The following is an 8,198-nucleotide window of genomic DNA, read 5'->3' as shown; positions in this document are numbered from 1 at the left end:
GGGGCCGAGTCCCCCCCCCCCACCCGCGGCACTGCCACCTCGCAGGGTCGAAATGTTGAGGCGGTCTGGATTGTCCCAGTAATGCTGCGCGTCCTGCACAACTTGTCCCGTGTCGCCACGACTTCCACACGTGCCTCCTGACGCTGATGTGGAGAGAATCGAGTCGGTGAGGATCTCGGCCCGGAATGCCACTCCTGTGACCTCCGTCCACGCGGACATGCGGTTGTCCGCGCATCTTCAGTGTTGCAGGACCGCGCGGAGCACGTGCATTCTGGGAAGACTGCTTTGCTTTCTTCGGAATTTCATGAAGAGTTGCTCAGCATTTTGGAAAATCTTTCCCCCTTGGCAATGTTTAGCTTTTATTCCAAAATGTCAAATATGAACAAAAACAACTTCTCTTAAATTCACCCTTTAGTCATTATAAATAGGTGAAAGCGACTTCATCATGTCTCTAGTGAGGTCTTGTCCAAGCATTACATATAGAAATGAATGTTTGATTATAAATTACCTTTTATTTCTAATTCATATTACAGTTAGAACATTTAATTTTCAAATCCTCTGCAAGGTCTCATTAATATGAGGGTACCTCAAGAAGTTCACGGAAAGACTCACGTTATCTTTTAATTCTATTTTTCCATGAACTTTTTGAAGTACCCTCATATTATCTGTGAATTTGATTTTAGGATACTTGAAGTGGGTGTTACAAATGATTTCCTATAAAAAGTGGAGTTGGGTCTGTGGGGAGAAGATGCACTGTTTCAAAGTGACAGAGGGGCAAAAAGCTAGAAGGCCCTCCTCAGTGGAAGCCTGCCAGTTATTTCCTGGCACTTTTTTTATTCTTGAGGTGGAGGTCATGGAGCCTGTGGCTCCCTTCCCACCATGGTGCAAGATCACCTCCTCTCTCTTCCACTTTACCAGAGAGGCTATGTAAAGGGGAGTAGAGATTAAAGTTGCATTTGCTGGGAAAGAAAAGGTTAGTGTATTAGTGTTCTCCAGAGAAACTCCTATTGGAGACATATATAAGGATTGGAATTTGCTCATGCAATTATGGAGGTCAAGAAGCCCCACGATTTGCTGTGTGCAAGCTGGAGACCCAGTATAATTCAGTTCAAGTCCGAAGGCCTGAGAACCGGGGGAGCCGATGGTGTAAATCCCAGTCCAATGGCAGGGGAAAATGAGCTGAGATGTCCCAGCTCAGGCAGTGAGGCAGGAGAAAGTGGGGTGAGTTCCTCCTTCCTCTGCCTTTTGTTCTACTCAGGCAATTGATGGATCAGATGATAACCACCCACTTTGGGGAAGGTGATCTGCTTTACTGAGTCCACCATTTCAAATGCTAATCTCATCCAGAAACACCCTCACAGTTCTCTCTCCAGGTCTCTGAGTCTTCGTCTGGTAATCAGGTGCTAAAAGCTTTGAGACCCGATGTCCTCTTCAGGTGGATGTGCGGAGGCTCCCACCTCCTCCCACCTTCCAAGATGTGCTACCTTTCTGGCAGGCACCCTCTACCTCTCTTGGCCTGGGGGATGCCCTGGGGGCAGCTAAATTCCTTGGCCACAGCTCAGGGGCTGAGAGCCATCACAACTTTCTAGAACTTCTCTGCAACCTCCCTGCCCACTGGTTGTGGTGGTGAGCTCACTCCCTCCTGATGCAGCCCAGCCTTCCCTGGGTAGCTCTGTTGTCCACACAAGCCTCCCTGTAACATTCCCACTGGCTCTGAGCAAGGGGACACCCCTGTCTCCACAATAGACCTTCAGAAGTGGAAGCAGCCTTCACATCCCCTCAGTCCATCATCCCGCCCCCAGTCTAAACATCTCCAGTAGCAAGTTCTCATTAGCAGTTGCTTCTCACAAGTTCTGATCTTCAGTTTCTCTCTCTCCTTCAGTTCCTTTATCTTTCTGTCATAGAAACCACGGTTGTGGGCTATCTTGGAGGATGTGACTTTTGGCAGAGCTGGGGCTCCTGCCAGTGGTCCCATGGTAGACGGGGAAGCCACTTCCCTTAAAGCTGTTGTCTGGCAGGTTTCATCCATCACGGACTCCAGCAGTCTTTATTTCTTTCTCAGAACTACGTAGCTGGCCTGCCTATGTCCTTTGGTTCCAATCTTGTAGGATGGATTATCTCAACAACAGCCTTTGCAGACTTTCTTTGTCAAGTTGGATACCACAGAAATTCCAGGGACTGTGGGGTCAGCCTTTGCAGAGAGCTATTTCATGGTTATGGACATTCCTGTTATTGGCTGGGGAGCATTAATGCTCCTACAAGGTTGAAAAAAGTGGAGTTAGTGCAGCATTTGCCCAAGATGTTCAAAGCAGGTGCACTGCTAATCTGGAAGGCCAGGTGTGCTCAGAGAGGTTTCTAGAGCTCTCACTTGATGAGGTGTGCCGCTCAGGGGCTCAGACAACACCTGGCCAGCTGCAGAAACAGAAATCCAGTCTTCAGAATGACAGAATCAGGAGAAAAGAATGTTTGATAAAACCCTGAGATTTGGAGAAACTGTTCTTGAACAATACTGACGTTATTTTCTTGCCCAAGGGACCATGATGCAGCCAACATTTGTGAGCTTGGCTGAAAAAGATATTCCTACCTTCCCCAAGAAAGTCTTTCCGAGCCTGTCCTGGCTGAAAATTCTTCCACTAGCAGAGACTAGAATTGGATACCGTTCCTCATGATTCTGGACAATCAAGTATAACTGATTTAACTGAACATTCAAGATAATGGGACTGAGTTTTTCCAGAAACTCCTTGAATTGGAAATGATAAATGTGGAAAGCAACCTCCCTGACAAGCTCCCATCGCATGCCTTCTTAGGGCCAATCAAGCACTCACAGGGGAAACTCAGTTCAAGTTAGCAGGACACTCCCGGGCCAGTTACACAGGGCTGCTCTCCTGGGGGTGGGGCCCAGTTGGAACAACTCTGTGCTTCTGCCAAATTCCCCTCCACCAAGCAGCTGATTGTTTGTTACAACCAGACTTCAACTCTGCCTTGGAGAATCATGGATTTGGGAAACTCACAAATTTCTGCTTGGAGCCAACTAATCACCTCTTTAGAGGGTGATGTGGTTTCTCTCTTGCAAACCTGAAGGAGTCTCTCCCTGGAGTCACCGAGGAGGTAGGCTCATCTCGAGAGCCTTTTGCACTCTCATCCATGAGACTCCTTGAGCCCCAGAGGATTCCTATGTGGGTGAAGCTGTCCACATCTCACTGCCACTCTGTGCAACAACTCACAGTAACTCTCAGGCCCTGCTTTGCTTGCTGATGGCTTGCTGAGGCTGCACCCCCTCAGGAGCATCAGTAGTGTCATTGTAACCACTCAGCCCCATGTAACCACCATCCGACACCCAGCCCCTCTGTGGCCAACGACCACACCCTCATCGACATTCTCTGTGCTAGCAGCATCCCTTCAACCACACATCAGTGTCCAGCCCTCGATCACTGTGTGAAGCCCTCCAGCACTTCCCCATCCTGACATCCTTTTAGGCACTATGACCCTCAAACTCTAGCCCTCCTATCACCTGAAGCCATGCCCAGAATCCCAGTCTTCGGGTCTTTATAGATATGATGTTGGAATGGAGCCCTGGGGCCCCAGTGGAATATACCTCCCTTTGTCTGGACTTCTAGTCCTTCTGCAACAGGAGCCCACAGCCCCCATGTGCCCATCCAAAAAGGAAACTCCCATTCGCTGCATGTCCTGGGAGGGTGCCCACAGCCAAGCCCTCCCTCTCTCCTGTTTCGCCTTCCAAAAACAAATCCCCATGTGCTTTTGCCCACCCCTGTGGTCGACAGCACAGAAAACATATGGGGACAGATCCATTGCCCCCGTCATTCTCACCCTCACCCCTCCTGAGGCTCCCGTTCAGGTAATGATCAACACACTGCTGGAGTTTGTTCTTGCACCAGTACTCAGAGCTTGCATAGTTTATGGTCTTCACCAGCTGAGTCCATCAGCTGTGGCACCCAGAGGCCTGCCCCTGTGCCCCTGAAGTTGAGAAATTTGCAGGGGAGGGAGGCAGGCCCCAGAACAGAATTTTACCTACCTGAGGAATCCCTCTGAATACCTCTGAAGCCAAGGTGTGCACATACCTTCTCCTGCCCACAGAGGGGACAGTTGACTTCTCTGGAGAGGAGACCTCTGGGTTAGACTTGGAGGCTGAATGGGGGATTTGTATTCAACCCCCGGACTGATTTTATTTTTGCTCTGACATCTGTCTGTAAGCCATCATTTTTTGGTCTGTGACATTATTTGCCATCTGTGAAGTTGGTAAACATGTTAAGTCTCCTGGAGACTTAAAAACTAGGTCTATGAGAATGGTGTGTCCTAATAAATTGTGTGTCCTAATAAATGGCAAGCCGAGAGTCCTAGGGCGTCTGTGATGAGTATCACTAGACCTGCTGCACTGGACCACAAACACATCCCTTGTTTAAATTGAAACATAAGAACTCACTCATACAAAATCTCACTATCCAACCTCTATACTCTCCAAAATAGAGCTCTACACCAGGGAAGAATAAAGATCTCCTGCAAACCTACATGACTATGCCAGTTGTCGAGTAAAGCAAATCATAACTAAAGCCAAAATGTTTCATTATTTTAGTTGTACTACATTTCCATTTATATTGTCCGGGCTAGGGCTCAGACCCTTCAAACCTATTGTACAGACTGGGTCCCCAAACCCTTCACATGCCAGGCCGGGTCCCCAGACTCCTCACATGCCAGGCTGGGTCAGCAGACCACTCACACGCCGATCCATACTAGGTAATTGGGAAAGATCCTGGGAGCTGTTGGCAGATGACACAAGCTCAGTCCTCTACAGCAGCAGCAGCAGCTCACAGGTCCAGTAGCTTACAGGTCCGGTGGTGGCGGTGGCCTCGCAGAGGGTCCCAGGGGCACTAGAAGCAGCAGGAGTGGCCTCCCCATGGTCCCCCTGGGGGCATCCTGGGGGTGGGGGGTGCCATGGATCAGAGACGCCCATCTTTTATACTTAAGTCCATAACCCAAGATACCTGGGTGCACATGAGCAATTACGTTAGACAATAACCAAGGAATACCTGGGCACGCGTGCATATTTACAGCAAATGCTCGGCAAAATTCCGCCCCATGGTCCCCCTGGGGGCATCCTGGGGGTGGGGGGTGCCATGGATCAGAGACGCCCATCCTTTATACTTAAGTCCATAACCCAAGATACCTGGGTGCACATGAGCAATTACGTTAGACAATAACCAAGGAATACCTGGGTGCACGTGCATATTTACAGCAAATGCTCGGCAAAATTCCGAACATCTGAGGGGCCCTGACCATTTTCCTATATTTTCCCAACATGTCCTGAGCAGCCAAAATAAGTTCCCAGTGCCTTAAATTGAAGCTCATGTGTTTGCTCAAAGGAGCATTCACCCCTTGGTCTGTCACCTTTGTGTTAGACACAAGGCCATCAAGTATGGTCATGTTATTTCCAGACTGCAGTAGATTAAAGACAAAAATGATAAACCGGGACGAGGGTGGCCACGCTATTGGAAGAAGACTTGCTAAAAGCAAAGAGAATGATGTGAGAAAATGGCACAATCAGATGCGAGCTCCAAAATGTTATTTCCAGACTGCAGTAGATTAAAGACAAAAATGATAAACCGGGACGAGGGTGGCCACACTATTGGAAGAAGACTTGCTAAAAGCAAAGAGAATGATGTGAGAAAATGGCACAATCAGACGCGAGCTCCAAAGGAAGACAGCCTGGGCCATTTAGAGGGGGGCACCTCATAGCTCCTGAGGGCACCGCACTCTCCCAGCACAGGGTCAGAGCTCAGGGAAAAACGATGACCCCGAGCTACCCGGGAAAAGGTGACACTGTATATAATACTTAGTGCACATTCCCCTGAAAGCAGAGCTTGGGACAAGGACTTGGATGCAGTTTAATTGGGAGGTGATCCCAGCAAGCAGGACCAGGAGACAGGGAAGGGGGAAAACCAGCAGAAGACGCACTGTGGAGGCTACTGCTGGGGCTTCCTGAGAAGCATCCAGGACATCTCCAGAGCTGCCTTCCTAAAGGACAAGAGGCGGGGCATTTACCCACCAGTTCCCACCTCTAGCTCCCATTCCCTGCACTTCTGGCTCACTGGGAAATGGGCAAAGGGAATGCAGTGGGGCAGAGAGAAATGGACAGCTGAGCTGCAGGTGGGGGCTGAGCTCACACAGAACCAACCACTAAGGCAGCAGCAGAGGAAAGGATGGGTGGCAAGTACCCTCTGGTTAAACCAGCAGCAGCCAAGAGTGGTGTCCACTCAGTCAGTGCTCAACGTCTTATCACTGTGTGGGCAAGTACTCTGTTGCACAGAAGGCAAGCCAATCCAGACTGGCAGTCACCAAAGGCCATGTGTCAACAGCGTCCTTGACAATGTTGAAACAGCTCTGCAGATATGCTGAGATCCACGTGTTAGCCGCTGTAAGCGGTGGCACCTGAGGCTTTTCATTACTCCTGGCCTCAGCCCTGAGGGGCTTCAGCGCAGCTTCTCCTGCCAGCCCTCCTTTAGTCAGGGCTGCTCATCTAGCCCTTTAACCACGTGCTGCTTCTCATTTGCCCCTCTCTCTGGCTGGTGCTAGTAAGATCCATTCTTTTAGTCCACAAACATTTACTGGTGCCTTAGGTCAGGTTCCCTGCAGCAGACCTTGAGATGCAGGTGATGTATTAAAAGGAAATGATCCCAGGAGAAACTGGTAAGGGTGTGGGAAGCCAAGAAGGGTGCGGTTTCAGGGGAAGAACCAGCCCTAGCCGGATCCTGCAGAAAAGCTCTGGAGTGTAAATTATTTCTCAGAGATTGCCCCAACTCAGACAAGGGAGTTGGGCTTTTAGATCCCTCGCCAGCCAGCCACTGGCTAAAGGCTGTCCCCCACCCCTCCCAGTAAGCCTGAGTTCCCCAAAGCGAGTCACAGGCACTCAGTTGGCTTGAAAGTCCCCCAAGGCTGGGGAAAGGCATGGAAGCATTAGGCATCCTGGGGTCTGGTGGAGAATCACCGACGTCCACCACAGTGACCCCTTCTGTGCTGGGCTGGACTAGGGTGGCTTCACTCTGTGTGCCTTCTACCCACTTGGGGAAAGACTGGTTTTGGTTACTCTGCCCCAAGGGCACTGCTCTCTAGGCGACCTGGGTCCTCCTTCTGAACCTCTGACCTTTAGGAAGTCACCGCCTCTTTGGGCCTCAGTTTCCCATATGTAAGGGAGGGGGTTTTAGCCCCCTCCCCTTTCTATCTTCATGCATCTGTGGCCACAGAAGCTTAACATTGGGGGTGGGGTGGGGGCTACTGATAAAGCATGTAGTGCTTACCATCATTGTGTCATCCCTTATTTTTTATCTAGGGATCTATGACTAAAATTCTACTCTAAGGCTGTTATGAGACAGCCAAATTATCTTAGATGGTAGAGTCATTTGAGCATTTTACATAAATTCATCACAAGAGCTCAGGAGAGAGTTTGAGAGAGAGGAGCATGTCTGTGTGTGGGGGGGGGTTGTGATTTTAGGTGGATGTTTTTAGGTGATGAGATAGTGGAAGCAAAGAAGGTTTAAGAACAAAAGCTACAAATGAAAGGTAGCTGCCACTTGAGGCCAGGATGAAGGAAGTCTAAACAGTGGAGCTGCCCTGTACTTTGGCTTCTGCCCACCCACGTTGCCAGGAACACAAGCACCAGCTTTGCCGTACAGCAAGGAACTGTTATGTGGCTCAGGAAAACAGCTGCTGCATGGGGTCATCTGTGGGAGAGAATCCACCGCGACCACATCAAGACACGGGTGGACCTCTGCTTTCTGGAGCCCATCTTGGAAGGGGTGGCATTTGAGTGATCAGAGTTTTCCTGTCTGTCTCTGGCATCCATAAAGTATCTTGGCAGGACATGGGGGCTTCTCAAAGCAGTGTGCTCCCAGCTGACATTCTGTGCCTGGGAAGGGACGCTGTGCCCCAAAGAATGTTCAGGGCCAGGGTTCGTTGCAGCGGAAGCCTGAATGCCAAGCAGTCATTAGGGGAGATTGATGGAAGTGTTGTGCAGGGTGTGGGGGGCTGGGCGGCCTGCTGTGGTTTCATTGCTGTTATTTATGACTCCACCGGGGTGTCAGTAACCGGCTGACAGCCTGCAGCCTTCTGCCTGCCCATCCCTCCACTTGAGGAGTGTCAGCCTCTAAGACAGTGACCAGACTCGGTAGGTGTGGAAGGAAAGATTC

The sequence above is a fragment of the Galeopterus variegatus genome, unplaced genomic scaffold (assembly GCF_000696425.1).
Source record: "Galeopterus variegatus unplaced genomic scaffold, G_variegatus-3.0.2 Scaffold6223, whole genome shotgun sequence".
Taxonomy (NCBI): Eukaryota; Metazoa; Chordata; class Mammalia; order Dermoptera; family Cynocephalidae; genus Galeopterus; species Galeopterus variegatus.
This window is presented reverse-complemented; position numbering follows the sequence as displayed.